Source organism: Acanthochromis polyacanthus, chromosome 1 (assembly GCF_021347895.1).
Source record: "Acanthochromis polyacanthus isolate Apoly-LR-REF ecotype Palm Island chromosome 1, KAUST_Apoly_ChrSc, whole genome shotgun sequence".
Taxonomy (NCBI): domain Eukaryota; kingdom Metazoa; phylum Chordata; class Actinopteri; family Pomacentridae; genus Acanthochromis; species Acanthochromis polyacanthus.
Genome location: NC_067113.1, coordinates 47,143,202 through 47,164,068, shown reverse-complemented (window position 1 = coordinate 47,164,068; position 20,867 = coordinate 47,143,202). Strand labels below are relative to the sequence as shown.

The following is a 20,867-nucleotide window of genomic DNA, read 5'->3' as shown; positions in this document are numbered from 1 at the left end:
AGTGTTACGTTTTGACTATGCGACCTCTAGCGGTTGAGTAAATATCGACACTCTGGAGTCGCAGGTGAAACGTCACCATGAACAAACTTTTATCTAACACTATCCCTGTCCCTATCCCTAACCCTAACCTTAACCATAACCCTAAAAACGTGTTGGGAAAGTGAGAAAAAAGCCGTTTTGCGACGGAAAAGCCGTTTCGCGAATTAGATCCCGTAATGCGTTCGTTTTCCCCGTAGGGGTGCAAACTTTCATACGACCGCATAGGTCGTATTCCGGTGCACGGTGCATACGACCGACGCGGTCGTATGAATTTGAGGACTTGTTGAAATAACGTGAGCGAACAGTTTTTTCATGACATGTATGGCCTGATGGGGGCGAAAAAAACACAACCTCACCTACTACAACCGTAACGATAAATGTAATGTAGAATAATTGCCAGAAAGCTGAAAATGTAGAAGTAGTTTTCAATTAAATTTTCCATTTACAAGAAGATAAGTGACAGTTTCTCACTCAAACTTACAAACTTACAGAATGTTGAAAGAAAGTTTCTCCGTTGAACAACAATGTCACCTCCAATGTGTCTGTTTTTCCCCCCTTTAAATTAAATGAAATATTCATGTCGGCTCAGAGCATCTCTGCACAGAATCGAATATTCTAAATGTTCTGTGCTTCATCTTCTGCACAGACTGAAGCCGACGCTTAGAATCTGGTGTTTGTCGGACACTGTGTGGGTCTTGGCTGGAATTTAAAATAAAGTTGAGTTTGAATAATGGCCTGCTGCATAAAATACGTTTATTATGATGCAGCAGCGGAGGTGAGAGACACTTTATTTCTCCTGCCATACATATTCTAAACGCTAATAAATAAACATGCAGTGAGGAGTTTGGTTCCATCTTCACCAGGAAATGAAACACAACTGTAGGTTTTGTGGATCTATTATCTGAATAAATCTGCTTTTTAAGGTGTTGCAGGTCCAATAATGTTCAAATGCAGTATAATGGATGTCAGATAGATGCTGGATGAGTGGAAATTTCACACAATTCAGCTAAATAAAGTGAGTCTTGAGTGTTTGGTTGCCTTCACAGCTCCGATTGAGGTTCTTCACTGTAATTTCAATGTTTTTGTTATTTCATGCGGCAAGATATCGGCGGTCAGAATCCGACAGACGGACAGCATTCAGCAGGAAGGTTTTATCCACAGATGACTGAGCGTACATGTCGGCATGCAGAAAGGTCAGCGGACACACAGGAGCAAAGGTTGGAGGTCAACGTCAGGCTTATCGCTGCGTTTGTGAAGCAGAGACACTGAAAGACATCGGAAGAAACAACAGGACGAGATAACGAACCTCAAAGTAGAAGACAGAGAAAATTCCTCCACCAAGGACAATAAATTATTTTGCAATTTTACAGAAAGTGAGATATACTATCCATCCATCCATTCTCTATACACCACTCCATCCTCACTAGGGTCACTGGAGTCTATCCCAGCTGACTCGTTCGAAGGCAGAGGACACCCTGGACAGGTCACCAGGCTACATATACAGATGAACAGGCACACTCACATTCACACCTACGGGCAATTTAGAGTAACCAATTAACCTCAGCTTATTTTTGGACTGTGGGAGGAAGCCGGAGTACCCGGAGAAAACCCACGCATGTACAGGGAGAACATGCAAACTCCATGCAGAAAGATCCCAGCCCCACCCCGGGATTTGAACCGAGGATCTTCTTGCTGCAAGGCGAAAGTGCTAACCACTACTCCACTATGCAGCCCGAGATACACTAGATAAAAGAGAAAACATGAAGTGAAATTACTTAAACCATTAAAGCAAAATCAAATAGGTTCGAAGACAAAACATTAAAAAAACAACGAAAGATATAAATTAAAAGGAAAAACAAGAAAAATAGATTAAAAAAACAAAAATATAAAAATTAAATCTGAATCTATCTATCTATCTATCAATCACAACATAAAAATGTAACTAATTATAACAAGATTAGTAAACTTTTTAATAGTAAAGCATAATACTAAAAATATTAAAATCTAGATTAAAAAATTCAAAGAAACAATACAAATATAAAATTAAGTAAAAATTGAATGGAAAATTAGACAAAATAGATTTAAAAAACAGAACATAGAAAATAAGTTATTATTATAATTAAAATTAAATTAGACAAAAATATAAAAACCAAGATAAAAAAGATTCAAAAATCAAAAAAATAGAATAAAATTTAATTTTAAAAAATAAGATAAAAATTGGATGTAAACTTAAATAAAGCCTATAAAAATACAACATGGAACCAATTTTTAATTGTAAATAATACAAATTTAAATAAAAAACATAAAAACAAACAAAATTTTAAGGATCAAATAGATATTAAAGGTAAAGCAGATAAAATAAAATGAAATAAAATAAAATATTGAAACCTAGATAAAAAATTGATTTTTAAAAAATCACCACAATACAAAAAATAAAATATAAAAACTAGATAAAACATGGATATAAAATGAAATAAAAACAAATCAAAAACAGAACATCAATAATGATTAATCCTAAATAATATAGATTAAAAGACAGAACATAAACATCTAACAAAATCTAAGAAGATGAAACACATATTAAAGCTAAAACAAATTACCTTAAATTTAATGAAATTAAATCAAGTAAGTAAACCTAGATAAAATAGTTTTTAAAAACCACCACAAAACAATGGAATAAAATCGAAAAACCAGATGAAAAATAGAAGTCAAATTAAATAAAGTACATGAAAAAACAGAAAATGAAATACATTTTAATTATAAATAACAAATTAAAAGACAAACATAAAAACTTAACAAATTATAAGAAAATTAAAAAGATTCTAAATAAAAAAACAGATAGATAAAATAATAAACCTAGGTAAAAAGACAAAAAAATCACAAAATAAAAAATAACATAATAGCTACATAAAATGTGGATATAAAATTAGATAAATAACAAAAAAACCTAAATATGGAATCAGCTATTAATTTTAATAATATCAATTAAAAAAACAAATTTAAAAATATGATAAAATATTAAAACCTCACTGTTAAAAACTCCATTAAACCGATTAAATAAACCAAACATAAAAACAGAATAAAATTACCAAAACTGGATCAGAGAAAATGATTGATTTTGGTCTTTGCATGAGATTTCTTGACATTAAGGAATAAAAAATAATAAGACAACAACAACAGTGTGTGTGTGGTTGTGTGTCTTTGCAGCTAGTGTGTGTGTTGACAAGCTGCAGTGTGTCTGAAACACACAAGAACACGAGTCTGTGTTTGTGTTTGACGAGACAGTAAACACAGTTTATCAGTCAGTCAGTCACAAACTCTGACATCAGACTGATAATTAACCAGTCAGAGAGCAGACAGACGAGCTGTCAGCCAATCAGGACGCAGCCTGAGGATCAGTCAACTCGTCTGTCAGTCGGTCAGAAAACACAGATTCAGATTCTCAATGGGTTTATCAAGAAAACATGATGGACACTCTCTGTGTGTTTGCTTGTGTTTATAATTTCATAACCAGACAGGAAGTCACGTGGATCTAAAACTACATCTCCCATGATGCAATGGGAGCACTTCAAGGTCTCAACAAAGCTCGAATGGGTAGTAAAGTAACAAAGCTACATAAAATGAATTAAAAATGCAAAAAAAAAAAAAAAAAACCCAACCACAAACCCCGAGACAAAGCAGTGCATAGATAATGGATGTTTGGACAATATTAAAAGTACGTAAAGCAAATTAAAAGAATTTTATGAAATAGATTAAAATATTTAAAAACAGTGTGCTAAAATAAGATATTCAAAAAATAATAAAAAATTATTAAAAACATTAAAAAACACATACAAAAATTAAACAAAATCAAATCTAGAAAATAAAAATATCAAAATAAAATTTAGAATACAAATCTTGATATAAAAATGAAACAGAAAACAAAATACAAGAATAAAAAGGCAAAACATTGAAAAAATAAAGCATAAAAAGCAGAGAAAATATAATAAAAATACAAAGAATGAAACAGAAGTAAAATATGAAAGCTAGATCTGTAAAAAGTAGGTAAAATAGACTCAAAACACAAAAATAAAATGTAAAACTAGATTATATAGATAAAAAATAAAATTTATTTTAAAACAAAATAAATAATGAAATTGTAAAAACAAATGAAACAAAAACTAAATAAAATAGCTAAACAAACTAATTCAAAAACTGATAAAATGAAAATTAGATTTTCAATAAATATGTAAAAAAAGAATGAAAACAAGCAACAAAATAAAATGTAAAACCGAGGAAAAGTAGACTGAACAGTACAATAATAGATACAAAAAATAACAAAAATAAACTGATAAAAATAAAATAAATTAAAACTAAATTTTTTAAAAAATAGTCGATTTTTTTAAAATGTTGATTTTGATCCTTTCATGAGTTTGTTAGTTAGACGAATTAAATATCACTTGTCTGACACAAAAAGAAAGAAAATGTGGGTCTTTCTAACTCTCTGCTCTCGACCTTTGACCTTCATCAACCAGCTTCCACAAAACTCAGGAGTCTCCAAGTTGTTCTAAAGCACTGATGCCTACTGTAACATTCAGGAGACTTATGAAACAAAAGCCGTGGCCCCTGAATGGCCCAGTGTCAAGGATTACTTCTCAGACAAATTCTCCAGCAACAAAGCCTCCATTGTGCCCCATCAAGCCCTCAAATTAGCAGCGGGAGCGACCGCACGCCTAACCGGGTTTGACAGCAGAACTGTTCTCAGGCCTCCCAACATTCAGTCACACTGCTTCCAGCTCAAATGTGCAAAAATAAAAAGGAAAATGTGTGTACAAACTGGGAAACAAATCCAATTGATGCCTCTGCGGAGCCTAAATACATTATTAAAAGTGTAAATCAAGCTGTGGATAATCTGTTTAAAAGCGTGGATTAAGCAGCAGCAGCACATCTGTCAGGAAAAGCTGCAGCTCATTCAGTAGCTTCCGTTTCCTGCACCTATCTTTCATCATGGTCCTCAGCTACAGAAGATGATTTATGATGCTCATTCTCTTAATAAATCAGTTTCAATCCCTGATTTTAAGGAGGTTTTAAGCTGTCTTTAATGGCCTTCAATTTAAACCCATGGGACTGAGTTTAATCTGTCACGGTCAAGTTACTGAGAAGGAAGCACACAACTTCCCAAAGCAATTTTCAAAATAAAACCCATGTTGGGCAATTGATGTATCAGCTAAAAAATAAATTGAATATATTCTTCTTGTCTCAGTTTTTTAAACTTCTCAAATCTGGTTTGTGGATAACTGAGGATTACTACGCATATATGATTCATTTTGACGTGAAAACTTACTTGAACCTCCTTTTCTTAAAACACGTTATTCACTTGTACAGGTGCTCATTGTAGCTATCTAAATGCATGTGATTTGGAAACCCACTCAAACCCTGTTTTTTTTCCTGTATTATCTAGAAATTTTCTTTCTTTTAAGGTCTAGAAAAGTTTGTCAACCTCTGATTTGTTTCTATTTTTTTCTATTTTTCTCTAATTTTACAGATATTTCCTGAATCACTTTACAAATAGATATTTTCTTTTACTTTAATACATTTCTCCAGCTTTACTAATTTAGAACTGCTCTTTTATGTTGTTTTTCCTCAATTTTATAGACAGAATTAGCATTAGCTAGGTAGAAACATTTATTTAACTGGTCTCAAGCTTTTTTTCAACCTCCAATTTGTTGCTTAATTTGTTGCTCAAAACTTTCCTGAATCTCCAATTTGTTGTTATTTTCCACCTCGTATACAGATATTACTGTATTACTCTGAAACTGATATTTTTCTTTTACTTTGTTCATTTGTTCCGCTGTATTACTTTTAAAACACTTTTAAAAATGTTTCTTCCTCAATTTTGTATACAAGCACAACTGGTCTCGAATTTTTTTCAAATTTTGTGTCTGTTTTTCTCCAGTTTTATTCACATTATTAATTTCATTTCAGTAATCTCTCAGTGGCTTTTGTCTTTGCTGTATTTCTCTTTATGAGAAAAACGCAGCTGGAATTTTGAAAGGAGCGCAGCGGTGTTGGCGCTGCCAGCGGAGCTAACTGCTGCTAGCTTGTCTGGGTGCTGTGTGCGGCTGCAGGCACCGGGGGTTTCACTGATAAAAGGCGGAGGAGGAGGACGAGCCTTCAGCTTCATACTCCCCACTGCTGCTGCGGACTGCCGCTGGAAGACCCTCTGTATGCTCCGGGCTGGATACTAGAAAACACACACGGCTGCCGCTTGAAACTGCACGCGTGTTCAGTGTGTGCTCGATCATGAATTTCACCTGAGCCGGTTGACCGTGTTCGTGGGCGTGGGAAGGACGAAGAAAGCGACTTGTTTTGTCGTGGGAATATTGTTGAGTAAACTTCGGCAGTGACTGCAGCAGCTCCGGCAGACCAGCGCTGGCTCCGGTTCGCCTCCTCCGGATCACTTTTCTCCGCACCAGGATGTAAATTTGGGAACTTTTTTTCCACACGGACCTTACACGGAACTTTTTAAAACATATTTTTGAGGAATATTGACAGAAAGCTATATCAGTGAGAGGAACCGGCGGCGGATTCAGAGGTAGGTTCAGCTTCATTTTCAGCCCTGTTCGCTACTTTTTTTTTAACCTCTCCTGTCATCAATTTTCATCTCCTTCATATACATTTTACTCTAAAAATACCCTTTCCCTGTCATACAACTACAGTTTTTCAAAGCTTCTAACCGCAGTTGAGGCTTTACAGGGATTTTACAGATTTCCGAGCCACTCGTGATCCCTTATCAACGTCACACCAAACTCCGCTCGGAAAACTTCAAATTTAGACATTTATCGATTATTGGCGAATTCCACAAGCGCCACGTGACACAGGTTAGGATGTTTTACATTCATCACGTGTGTCTTAGATATTCGGCATATACTTTGGCTGAGAAGCGGTGCGTTATTCTGAGAAAAACTTTTGTAATTGATGTCATGCAAGTGGTTAATGTAACGACATGCAGCCGTGGGATTAATTAGAGGGCGGGTTCATTCTGACACTCAGAATGACATAACTCTACAAAAAAGGAGTGTTTTATGAGAGCAGAAATGAAGCAGAAATGAAGCATGGAGTGTAATTATTGGAGGGAAGCGCTGAAACACGATTTGGAGATGGTAGTATTTTCAGATGGGTTAGGTGATGTTTAATTTCGGGACTTTTTAAACGGAGTCTGGCTGTGCGCATGTGGGAGAATGTTTTGGGACTAATCAATACTCTGAACATCTGGAGCCTCAGCTAGTGGGCCGATCCTGTTGAGCTACTTCCATAATGCATCCCAGACTGGGCCAGCTTCTCCCAGTGTTAACTCGCATACATACTGGAACCTGCAACAGCTGCACAAAACCATTATCTCCTATTGATTCATCCTATATATCAATCCCAGGGAGGATAATGGGAAGTTAGAGAAGGATCATGAGGCTCTGAGCTGTGAGGGGGTGTTAGGTGTCTTTAACGCCGAATACATTTAGTGCATTGTGGTGTAAAAACAGATGTTTTTTGATGGCGGTATTGATCACAAGTGCTTACATCATCACAACTGCAGCCAGATAATGATCGTACTTCGTCAAATCTGTGGCTCCAAAGGTCATTAAAACACACTGGCTGCATCTCATGTGTGGAACTATGAATCTTGGAGAACACTGTGCTGCTGGCCATCTGCTCCGGAGCACTGCTGTACATGATGGGAAGGTAATTGCCCATGGTGTGAGTTAATGGATTAGAATAGCCGGCACACTGCACCTTGAGCTCTGAAGCCATAAAACCATTACAGCGACGGCGACACTGCTCTGTTTGGACCCAGCTTGTTTGATGTTGTGGCTAACACAGCGCTGCTCACAGTTTCAAGGCTCCTTGAACACCTCATTGTCCCTTTTAAAGTCTTTACAATCACTTGTTTGCACGATCAGTTTTTATATTTTCTGGTGTGGTGCATGCACGAAGGCATGAATCTCAATTAAGGAGTAGAATGAAAGTGGCAAACATTATGCACAAAATTAATTTTTGCGACGCTAAAGTTGCACCTTATTTCTTTATACACCTCATTGTCCTTTTTAAAGTCAAGACAGTCACTTGTTTGCATGCTGTTTTTTTTTTTTTTAACTTTTTCTGGTGTAGTGTATGCACAAAGGCGTGAATCCTGAGTAAGGAGTGGAATAAAAGTGGCAAAAAATGCTCTAACTGCACATTTAAGCTTGCTGTGTTCTTGTGACTGAAGAAAATTTGCTCTCATTGCTGTTTCAAGGCTCCATGAATGTTTGATTGTCCTTTTTAAAGTCATTATAATCACTTATTTGCAAGATTTTTTTTACATTTCTTGGTGTAGTGTTTGCATAAAGGCACGACTCTAGAGTAAGGTTTCTCATAAATGTGTGAGAAAAATCCACAAAATCTGCTTTTATAACACTAAAATTGCAGCTTATCTCTTTAACACCTCATTGTCCCTTTTAAAGTCACTACAGTCACTTGTTTACAAGACTGACATTTTATGCATGCATGAAAACAAATCTAAAGAAAGTGTCATAAATGCAGCAGAAAATGAGCAAAAAACATGCATTTAAATCACTAAAGTTGCAGCTAATCACAGTTTTAAGCTTGCTGTGATCTGCTTGAACACCTCATTATCATTTCTAAGTTGCTGCAATCACTTGTTTGCAACTTTTTTTTTTTACATTTTCTAGTGCACTGTATGCAGATGAGGCATGAAGACATGAATCTGAAGAAGGAAGTCTCCCAAATGTTGCAGAAAAATGCTTAAAATCTACTTTTAAATCACTGAAGCTGCAGCTGATCTCAGGTTCAAGCTCGCTGTGTTGCTGAGTGAAGAACATTTTCTCTCCCTTCTGTTGGCTGTTGGACTAATGTTCTCAACAAAATAGCACTTCTAATGTGTTCTTTAAGCAATCGATAGTTCAAAAGCACTGTTCTTCTCAAGAAGCTCTTCACTAAATCCCCTTTTTAATGTTTTTTTTCTGGGCTATTTCAGCTCCACACACAAACACTGTCAGCTATTTTGTGCACCGACTATTTAAAGTTAGTTAGCGAGCAGCTGAGATTCACTTCTGTTGGAGTTTATTCAGGTTTTTTTGCGGTAATGGGAACTTCATTGAGCGAGACGGCTGACTTATATTCAATAAGAGAGCTCAAAGAGGAGAAAATCAAAGGGCAATGACCTGTTTTTATTCATGTATTCATATGACATTCATGATGTTGGAAGGTTAACTCGGTATTTTGGAGAACTTAGGCATGTTTTGCATTTGGTTCCAGAGATGTGGGCTTCTTTATATTAGCTTTTGCTTCTATATTTGTTTTTTTAGCTGGACTTTACTCTGATCTGAGTGCAGCGTTGAATCAGATTGCCAGGATGAAATGTACTCGAACGCTGTGGTGAAAACCAGACGGAGCTGGAAATAACGTGGGCAGAGCTGATGGGAAATAAATTTGGTGTCTGTCTCCTGCTGTCTTTAAGGCCACACCAAGATTTAAAGGAATAGTCTGACATGTTGTTTTCTTGCCGTCTAGTTAGCTTAGCATTTAGCCTGAAAATGGATGATTAAAAGAAGCCAGAATCTGACCGAAGATGACAAAACCAACCAATCGGTTCCTGTAAAGTTCGCTCAATAACTCGCTTTCTTTATTTTCAATATTTTAGCTAATCTTTTATAACAGTTATTGTGAACTTTGACAAACAAAATCATAGTTGAGCAGCAGCAAACGGTGACATTAGAGCTAATCTGTGAGACAAATGGTCCAAACCAGAGGAACCAAGTATAGCTTATTAGCTCTGTTGTGTTTTTCAGACTTTTGAACAAAAGATTAGGTTACAGACGGTTATAATTGAGGTTGTAATTGTTCTATTAGCACTGCTCCAAACTAGCTTTTCACATTAGCTGCACTGGGACCACTGAATTATACATTTTAGCATTATCTTTTTTTGTCAGCTTCCATAAACATTGATATTTTCTGATATTTTTCTTCTATACATGAGTGTAAACAAGAATAAAAGATATACGTTTGAAGATACGTTTTGTTCTTTTTCTAAGCATGATGTAGCACTTATGGTTGATATAAAAGGCTGTATTATAAGCTTAGCTAAACTTTATGCTAATTTCTGGCTCCTAGCTGCTTTGGTTTGCCACTTCTTGGTGGTGAAACAGGAGGCGGTTTGAAAAACTGAGCTTTTGTAGCGTTTCATTTGCATCAAATGCAAATTATGGCATTGCCTGTGTGATCATATCGTATTGTTTCCATTAGTCTGAAAAATTACCGGTGGTTTTGTGGCACGTCGCTTAACTGATTTGCATGTAGAGACTGAAATGCATTTTAGGAGGAGGGTGTAAAATAGGTTGTTTTCTAAAGCTGCGATGTGTACAGGGTGGGCCATAAGTTTCCATATATAGCAAAAATAAACATTTTATGTTGGACAACTGTTTTTATTTATATAATGCGCTCTATATGATTACCTTTGTTTTGAAAACACAGTACGTGTTTTCCACTGTTTATGAACTAGCATTAGCACAGTTGAAGTTATGCTTATAATGTTGTTGGTGATGCGTTCCTTGAGATGATTTATGTCTCGTATCTTCACCTGATACACCATGGCCTTCAAATGCCCCCAAAGATGGCGTCAAACGGATCTTCTACGGCATTTGAAACACAAAAAATATACATTATAAATGTTCCTATGTATGGAAACTTATGGCCTGCCCCGTGCATGCCCCCTAAACGCCTCAAATCCACACTATCCACCATAGCGCTTCAATCAACTGATGTTCCTAAACGCCTCACATCCACACCATCAACCATAGGGCTGTAATCAATTGATGTTCCTAAACGCCTCACATGCGTGCTAGATGCTAGCTCTGTGCACAGAGAAGCTCCTGGTCTCCTTCTGTTGTTGCAGAGCTTCAGCTCAGACAGACGTGAGACCAAAAATGAGTTTAAAAAGATTAAAACACAGCATCGTAATGTCAGATTTACTTGTCCAAACAGACCTGTTAAATGCCAATCATTTGTTTGGTTTGTTTAGCCCGGGTTAGCTGCTGAGCTAGCAAAGGCTGCTAACTGTACAAATAGCAAGTTAGGAAGCTAATTCTCACTTCTCAATTTCAGTTCAGTCTCTGAGTTAAGCTTTACCAGTGGTGAGTAATGCTGTTTCCTTTGACAAAAACAGCTGACAGAATTCCAGAGAAATAGTGTGACTCACTTGTGCTAGCTTGTTCCTCATTGCTAGCATGATGCAGCTTGGTTAATGGTCTGTTTTTGTACGTCCAGCTTTGAAAGGTGCCAGAGAAATCTAGTTTATTTTTATTACTATTGTTGTGGTTAAGGTTTGTTGTCTCCTCTGCTGTCAGTCTGTGGGCTTAACTTTGCATTTTTAGCCCGTATACAGTCGCAGAAACCTGTTTTGGTGGAATGCAGACGGACGGTTGAGTAACTCTGCTGCTGTCAGAATAACTCTGCTGTTTGTGTTCACACAAAGTGATGGTGTTGAGCTCAGGCACATACAGAACACCAAAACGCCTCCCATACAGCTGTGAACGTCGCATTGCTTGTCTTCATGACAGTGCATGGGGCTGCTGTGACCAATCGTACTGCCAGCCTGCACTGCATGGGTATCGGTCAACAGATTTCAGTAAAATCATAAGGCGATCGTGTGGTTGTATGTTCTTTTCCCACAAATTTCTCTCTGAAGAAATTTATTGATTTAAAACCAATAAATTTGTCATTAAAGGATATCGTATAGAGGAATAGCTCTGCGGTGAGCAAGAAGTAATTAGATTTGTGGCAATACGACGATGTAAAACTACTTTAAAGTCCTACATTTGAACTTCTGAGTAATACCAGAACAAGAAACTCATAGTATCAGATGTAGAAGTACTCGATTTTTATGCTTATGTGCACATAAGACAAAAATACGATTGTTTTTCCCTAGTAAAACATTATCACTTTTTGAGTTTTTAGTTTATGGTAATCTTACTTAAATACCAGCATATGTAGCGTTGCAAACCTGTGCCAGTATATTCAGACACTTACTTGGAAACACCCATGTGGGTATGCTGGACCTTTATCAACAGCATATTTTGGAGGGTGACTGCATGTTTTGTTTGTAAAATGAAAGTAGAACTGATTGGTCAGCATGAATGCAGTAAAAGAAATGAGTCTGTGTCCTGTTATTGGATAGAAACTTATTCAAGTTCCTGTTATTTTTGATCATTTCCTCACCAAAAAGCTCCATTGTGTTGAAATAAATGACTGCACCTGCAACCAATGATTATTTTAATAATCGATTAATCGGCCGATTATTTTTTTCGATTAATCAATGAATCGGATAAAAAAATTAATTTCCGCCTCTTTATTCAGAAATAGAAGATTTGGAATGACAGAACAAATAAGATCATGATAGGGAAGCCTTCATCTTCAACCATTGACAAGGCCTCACGTCAGTGACGTTCATGTTGAAGATGCTCTCAGTCAGACAGCTGCTTGCTGTGGTGGACATGATGTCTTTCTCATCATAAAGCCTATCAATGCAATCCATCCTGTCTCACTCCAACACAAACCAGTGTCTTCACTCAGATGTTGTCAGAAAATTAAAACTTGAGGCTTAATCTTCAAATTATTACCACTATAGTGTGCAAGTTACGTTCATTTGTAATGCATATTCAAACCATGCTTTAGCTGATGAAACTGAAATAACAATCACACGCTCCATCTCTGTCATTAATCAGTTAATAAGCAAACCTTAGCATCAGACAAGCTACCAGAGAGACTGATATATTACGTTTCCTCACTTTAAAATGGAGCAAATGTAGGATAATGCAGAGACTTAAGGTGCGTGTCCACTAGATGCGACACATCGCATGTGGCCGGTTGGTGCGTTTCCAGCTGCGATCCGGTGTGTTTACCTGCAGCTCATTTTTATAAAGTGGACTCGACTTCTACTGTCCTTAAACATCTAAACTAGCCGTCGGTGAACTAAAACCAGGACAGGTTCAGCTGCTGCACAGATTATTTCTCGCCTCAAATGCTTTAGAAATACTTTTCCCTGAAGTGTTTTCGAAATAACAGAGAAAGTTTGCGGCCCAGCCGCTGTGTTGATCAGACTCCTCAACAGGTGTTGTGCCGAGTTATGCCTGCCCGCCGAGATTTGCATCCCTGTCGCAGGAGCGTGCCCGCTCTGCTAAAACGGAAATTATGAGGCGCCAAACTGTTTTCTATGGCACAGTACTTCTTGATAATGAAATAATGCTTCATGAAAGCTTGGACCTCCTTTACATTACAGTATGTTAGATGTGTTGAAGCATCTGATTCAGGCATATACAGGAATAAAGTGAGAGGAACAGGTTAGAATTTCAAAATGTAATGTCTGAATGTTGAAAAATATGCCCGAAGCTCATTCATTTACAGCAAAGAGTGGATACATCATTCCACATGTATGTAATTCACATGGTTTGGTTAAAAGACCCCAATCTCGAATGGGTTTTATGTCATTTCATCCAAAAAATTTCCATAACCGCAATTAAAAGGGGGATGCATTATTCCGCAGGACACATTTTTTTATCTGACGAGATTTGCATCCCCTGTTTTTTTTTTTGTTTTTTTTTTTGGGCCAAATGAGTTCTACATGTATGTAATTCACATGATTTGGTTAAAAGACCCCAATCTCGAATGGGTTTGGTGTCATTTCATCCAAAAAATTCCATAACCGCAATTAAAAGGGGCAAATTTTATTCATTATGATATATATTATATAATATATATATATATATATATATATATATACACACGCACATATCAATATATCAATAACATATGCAGAAATTTGCTTATTAGTGGTGAAAATTTAAACTATATACAATATAATAAAAAAACATAAGGTTTAAAGAATATCTGTAAAAAGTCAACAAAGGCAAGTAAGAACAAAAAATACCAATAGAATAGACATTAACTAAACATTTTAGTACTTTTTCTGGTCAGGTTGGTGCAAACTTAAGCTATACTTGAGAGATGATTCAATATGCTGACTGACATTTCACTGAAATTACATATTTTAACAATTTTAAAATGAAAAACATGGGACATTTTCTGCTGAATACTGAATAAATATGGATTGATAAAATACGCAGAACATTTAGCAGCAGATTAATGAATAACAATTTTTATTTTTGGAACTGAAGATGTGGAGGTGAACTCGCCCAGTCCAACAGCCTGGGTCCATTTAGAAATGCCAGAGCAAAGAAGACTGCTAAAAGGATCCTGCCAAAAAAGTAGAAAACAGACTGTACAACTATACACACGTTCAGCAACATTATTGGCCCTAAAAACTTAAGGGACAGCATTGGTGTGGTTGGGGGGGGGGTTATATTGTGCTGTTAGCTGCCTAGCTCGGCACTAGTAAACTCACATCAAGTCTGTCAGCGCCACCCTTATTGTGTCAAATAAATTGACACAATAACACACAATAAAGTCCTTCTCTTCCCCTAATCTTGCATGCAGAGAGGGCAGAGGTAGTCCTCGTTCAGAGCAGGATTCTTCACGCAGTCATGGTGGTACCATCTGCTGCACTTGTCACAACCAATCTGAAAATGTAAAATAATATTCAAGGAATTATTCAACTCTTTCTTATGTATTCTCTTTTACTGTAGGCATTACTACCACTGCTTCAGTAGAATGCAACATTTTAAACCATGTCACATCTAGTTGCTAACTCTGATCTGCTAAGTATGAGTCCTGATATGTTCAATTTAATGTCATTACCCATAGCACGCCATCCATTCCCTCAGACCCGCAATGATGGCAAAGATTCTTGAGCGATTCTATAAAAACACACAAAAAATGGCTTGATATTGTGAAATGTGACACTAAAAAAAAAAAAAAAACACAAATCCACACACAATTCTCTTGGTGCTGAACTTTAAGAGACCTTAACACAAAATAAGCCAAAAAGGAAACCCACCAGATTCACGGAGAAGAGTTGTGGCAATGTCTTCTCTCATCTTGTTGACAGCCCCTCTACTTGTATCAAGAGTCATGGGCTGTTCTTCCAATATACACTGAGCTAACTAAAGACAACAGGTTATTAAATATGGATCTAATGAACAGTGACACTTGGTAGCACTTTGCTAAAAAAGTGGACAAATTACAAACAATAATGAAGAAAGTGAAAGACCAATACAAGCTTAAAACCTGCTATAAATAATGTACGCAATATGTAATGGATTGATTTATTCAACATTGAAGGTTTGGCTATAGGAAACAGTCACTTTCAAGGCCAAGACACCGCATGATGTGCCGTCACGCTGAAGTCCATGGGGAAGGGTGCTGCATGCCCACCTCGATATTTTGCAGCCTCCCCTCCACATGAATGCCCTTGGAAAAGAAATGAAAATGAAATGCATTTAACTGTCCACACCAGTATTCAATTTTTGTAACTGCTTTCTTGAAGTTCTTGTTGCCGTGTTGTTTCCAGGCATCTTTTTTATCTTTGCTTGAGATTCTCCCATTGGATCCACAAACAAGGTCTTCTTTTCGTGAGGATAAATAACCTTTGCATTTTGGAAGGTAACATTAATTTTAGAACTTTGCCACTACTACCAAGTGAGGCAATACAAACAGGGATAAATATTTGTTTAAAATACTTCCTAAGGCATAATGATTAACTTTTCATGTCAGTCTCCATGTGGGGACTATTTTATAGCTTTTCAAAGTGACAGTCAAAGCTTTACCGTTAACATCCAATGGTGGTGGTCATTAAAAATGACCAGAATCATTTTGAAGGCCATTGGATCCATCTGAAAATCAATACAAAATAAACAAAAAAACTTAAGGATAATACAAAAGTAAAATTAAACAATGGCAATCAAAGCAATGGCATAACCATTATGCAACTAGAAAAATCTGTTCTCTACAAACTTTCAGTTTGGAGGTATTCTTTGTCCAGGTGTGTGTCATTTCAAAGCTGTCAATGACAGCAGCTTTATCCACATTTTTTTTTTTTTGGTTGTACTGTTGGACAACCAAGATGAGGTAGGCATTGATCACCTTGGAAGAAGAAAACGATCTAAGATTTTGTGCATTTCCAAACCACACATTTAAAACACTGATTTATATACTGCAATGATAAAAATACGGCCCTGTAGTCCCTAGCTGGAGCAACTACTGAAGCACCACATACACAAATTATCCAAACATTCTTAGATCAGTACTTTCAATTCAAACAAGCTCTAATGCAGCGAGAGTCAATAATGCAAAAATGCAAGATTTTTTTTACCTCACTCTGCAGCTCTTGGTCAGGAGCAATCCTGGCAAGGTCCCAGCAAAACAATTTGTAATTTCCAATTTTGGAGAGAATCACCTGGTCACTGGAATGCTTCCCAGTCCACAATGCATCTAGATCTGCAAAATTGAGGAGTACTGGTTAATCAATCTGTTAGGAGACTGAGAACTGATTGAAATGCATTTAAACTCTCAATAAAATATCTATTCATCCATCGATCCCGATACACTTCAACACCACTATCGTAGATACTTGTATTTATTTAAAGTTTTGTAAAGGCAAAAAATGACATAAAACATACATTTTTGGGTTTCTGCATCTGTGTATGCAGCAGTTCCTCCTGAGGCAACAGGTGTGGCGGTCGGTCCTGTGAGGAATCCGCATAGTTTGCTGCCCGAAGTGCTTCAAGTGGTCAGTGTTAATTTTTTAAAAAACTGTCCCATCGTCCCCAAGCAGATCAGTGCTTTTCCCCTCCACTGCCGTGATGGTGAAGGGGCCAAGAAAATTGGACTCCAACTTCCCACCCTTACGTTGCTGGTTCCTTACAATTTGCCGCCAAACTTTATCTCCAACTGCAAAGCTGACTTTGCTGCCTCTGGAATGCATTGTCTGCTTACGTTGCGATTTGGAGACATTCTCCATGACGATGGCCCTGACCTCGTCAAGCCGCCTAATGTCTTCCGGTACGGTCTCCTCTCCCACAATTTCCTCCACACTGCTGTCCGTCTGTAAAATAGACAATTGCTCAAACTGCACACTTTTTATCCAAATAGAATACAAAAGAAAACATTGACTGAAAATGCATTACTTCTTAGACTTCATAAGGACAAGTAAAATTAGTCTTGTAGTCATAATGGAATTAAACCTAATACTGCATTTTCACAAACCTGAAAGTCCTCTGGGATTTCTGTAGGGTAGCGGGCTTCCCGACCAAACATTAAAAAATATGGGGAGACTTCTTGTTGTTTGCTTCTTTGTTCGCAGCCCAAACATCACTGCATCCAAATATTCATCCCATATTTCCGGTTTGGATCCAACCAATTTACAAAGAGCCCTGAAAGAAAAAGGATTGAGATACTTCAAATCTCTTTAACAATAATATTATTTGTGAATGGCAACTGCTGTGCTTTCCTTACTTCTGAATGGTTCCGTTCATACGTTCCACCAGACCGTTGGTCTGAGAGTGGTATGGAGTGCATCGACTTTTTGCAAGAAAAATTTCAGCCTTAGACACTTAATTTCCCTTTTTTTTTTTTGTACCAGTTTGTGCCTTTTCTGCATCTATTTATTGCTTTGAAAATCGGCTTTAATTTTATGTGTGGTTTTTTTCTTGAATTTACCAAATTCTGATGATGGATTTTGAAAATTATGCACATTAATTTGCTGCTTTTTTCCGCCGCATTGTGTAGCCTTTAGTACAAATTGATGCTCTTAGTTATTTTTTGTGCAATTTTATATTTCAAAATTGAGTCATAAAAGTTTCAGAGATCATGTAAAGATTGTTTTTGGTTAAAAATGACTTTTTGCAATAAAATCTGGAAAGATTTGAGCATTAGACGCTTAATTTCCTGCATTTTGGTGAATTTCCTAAACAAATTTGTGCCTTTTTCTGCATGTATTTAGTACTTCGAAAATTAATTTTAATCGTAGTTTTTGCCTGAATTTGCCAAAATCTCATGAAGTATTTTGAAAAATATGCATATTTATTTGCTGATCATTCCACCTCACATTGTGAAGTCTTAAGTCTAAATTGGTTTTCTTAGTATTTGTGCAATATTTCAGAATTGAGTCAAAATGTTTTAGCGACCATACTGTGCAAAGAATTTTATGGATTTCCTCCATTCTGACCTTTTCTTTTTACTCTATTTTGTGCCTTTTCTGCATCAATATGTGGTGGAAATGTCTTTTTATATGATTTAAACACCAAATTGAGGCAGAATAAGTAAACAAGATGCACAAAAAGTCGAGGTGCGCGTACCCTGGAAATGTGCGCCCACGCTGAAGCTTCATGTTTAGCCTTAAGCACCCAACAGTCTGTTCTTGTAGCTGCATAACGGAGCTCTAGCTGCTTCTAATCTACTGGTCAGAGGCTGTGAAATTGAAAACACAATGTTGGACATCAAACTGTCTCCAACAGATGGACGTCATGCTTCCGCTGCTGACCGTCTGCTCATCGGCGCTCAGTTGGCGGCGATGTTCGGCAGCATGTGTTAATCCACTTTGAGCTCTTTGTAGTATCTGTTGGCTCCTTGATCAGTGCTCTATCTCATTTAAATCGACATGTCTGCAGCTCTTAGAGCGACGGGGAGCGTGCAGACTGGCAGCGGAGTCTTTAGAGATGCTGTTTGTGTTATTCTTTTCGATGCTTTTTACAGTTAAAGGTGAAGAGCGGCTCCGTCTGCCGGGCTGGAACACTGGTTGTTTTTAGCCCAAAGCGACTGCAGCTCCTGTGTTGTAACACCAAAAAAAAACAAGAAAAGAAAGAAAAAGAAAGTCGCTCTCTGAACCTCGAAGCCTGAAATTAAATTATGTTTCGTAACTTGGCAGAGTGGACGAGTGAACACGAGATGCTTTCGCCATGTTGCAGTGATTTAACACAGGAAGAAACTGAGGTCAAAGGTCATGAATGCAGAGTCAGATTCTCACACTTTTTCAGCAGCTGTTCATTTGGTTTTCATTACTTATTTTTGCACTTGGCAGGATGTTTTACTTTTCATTTTTACTGCCTTCTTGGTTTGTGGCAGTTGATGCTTTCAAGATAAGGAAGGTGGCAAAGTTTTCGTTCGACGTGCAGCAACAAGAGATGAGCGGTACAGTCACCTTTTCCTGTAACATTTGAGTGTAGAACTCACCAAACTGGATTATTTTATGGTGTTTTATGACTTTTGCATGACTGTGATGACGCAAGATTCTCAACTGACTTCAAAGAGATTTATTACGTTAAATGAATGATATAAAAATTAACTACTGTGGATTTTATGAGTTGACAGCTGCAGTTTTTTCCGAGAACAAAATCGCAATTTGGCAACCGGAAATGAAAATCTTGGAGTTAAAAAGTAGAAAAACACAACATTTAAAACAGCATGCAGCCAAAATGCTTTTTTAAATGTATGTGTTACATGAGTAATCAAAAGAAAACTTGTTCTTCAGTGTTTATTGGCTGTTAGTCAAGACAGCAACGATGCTCGAGGTGGCTGCATCTGAGCCAAATTAGCTTATTTTTTCCCCCAATTAATTTAGTTCACATTTGATTAGGATTTGCGAAACTGAAAAATAAGAATACAGATAATCAGGAATGTCCTGAATCTTCTCAATGACTGATTTGAGCCATGGATGCCTGCTACATACAGCAGGTTTGTGTGTTCTGATGGAAAATAAAACCATCAGATGTACCATAGATGTTATAAATTCAGGTAGGAAACATCAGTTAGCAGCGATGCAACTGATTATTAAAAAAACAGATAAATTATAAAAAACAAAAGAAAATGCAACTCCTATTCGACAGATTGAAGAAGTCGAAGTTGAGTTTTTTCTTTAAAGAAATAACAAATAGCTCAAATATAAGCATTATTAATTTTAGTGATTATTTTTTTAAATATCTGTATGTTCTTACTTGTTACAGCAGTGTAAATGTGAAAATAATTTGTCCGTTGATAAATAAAATTAAAAAAAAGTAAAATAAACATCGGAGAAGCTGAAATGACTCAAAGTTTGGCTTTTTGTTTAGAAAAACGAGTTAAATAACTTGGATTAAAAAATAGACGGCGTATATTTTACACCATGAAGCTGAAATAAGGAATAACAAAGACACATAATCAAGTTAAATGGAGCCTTTAATATGCCGTGGCTTAAGCAAACAACCAAAGCATACAATGAAACTAACTCACCTGTGCTCTCACCTGTGCCAGAACAAGGTGTCATTACCTCTCCCTGCCAGCTGTCCTCTGATTGGCTGGTTCAGACATGTGTAGGCAGCCACTTCCTGTGTTTGTGTGTAAACAGCAGCAGAGGAAATTACCCTGCTGGATGACTCAGTGATGGTTGGAGCTTTGTTGTTTTTCTGCTCTTTAACCAGTGTGCTGCCGCCGGCCTTTGATTTTTTTCAAACTATTGTCCTGCCCAGTGTGTCATGAAACCAGAGCGTTGAACTCAGGTTACCTCCTGATGCTTACACTGTAAAAACAAAAAAAGTCCGAAAATTAATTATTCCCACCATTAACTTGATGTTTTCTTTGTAAAGGGCAGAAAACGGTGAGAAATACTGGGTAAAATGTGCTCCTTCCATTCTAAAACCCAGAGGTGTTCAGTTTCTGTGACAAATAACAGCCTCACATTTGGAGTCTGGAATGTTTTTTTTTTTTTCTGTTTAGACATGGAGGGGAAATGTGGAAAAAGACGTGAAGCAAAAAAAGTCCGGCTGGCCAACAGTTGAACCGGTGACTCAGCTGCTAAGGGCATTTCAGCCGCGCTGGTTTGTTCACGAACCGCTCAGCCAGCAGGTCGCACATAGTTCAATTAATTAAAG

The 20,867-nt window shown here is 37.0% G+C and overlaps 1 protein-coding gene and 2 long non-coding RNA genes across 6 annotated transcripts in view; 1 reads left to right on the top strand and 2 right to left on the bottom strand.

The window, feature by feature from the left end:
• The first annotated feature begins 6,139 nt into the window (after positions 1 to 6,139).
• Positions 6,140 to 20,867, top strand: part of LOC110968973 (plexin-B2-like) — a 276,716-nt gene continuing 261,988 nt past the window's right edge. For all 4 annotated transcript variants that reach the window (XM_051949135.1, XM_051949126.1, XM_051949127.1 and 1 more), the window contains exon 1: positions 6,140 to 6,613. The gene's annotated coding sequence lies outside the window, so the exon portion shown is untranslated. The remainder of the gene's footprint in view (positions 6,614 to 20,867) is intronic.
• Positions 14,378 to 16,057, bottom strand: LOC110968984 (uncharacterized). Its single transcript, XR_002596925.2, has 3 exons — positions 15,023 to 16,057; positions 14,824 to 14,882; positions 14,378 to 14,645 (listed from the first exon to the last, which is right to left on the bottom strand). It is a non-coding gene; the product is annotated as an uncharacterized LOC110968984 (long non-coding RNA).
• Positions 16,058 to 18,418, bottom strand: LOC127534316 (uncharacterized). The gene is made up of 4 exons (XR_007942376.1): positions 18,321 to 18,418; positions 17,230 to 17,396; positions 16,644 to 17,068; positions 16,058 to 16,461 (listed from the first exon to the last, which is right to left on the bottom strand). It is a non-coding gene; the product is annotated as an uncharacterized LOC127534316 (long non-coding RNA).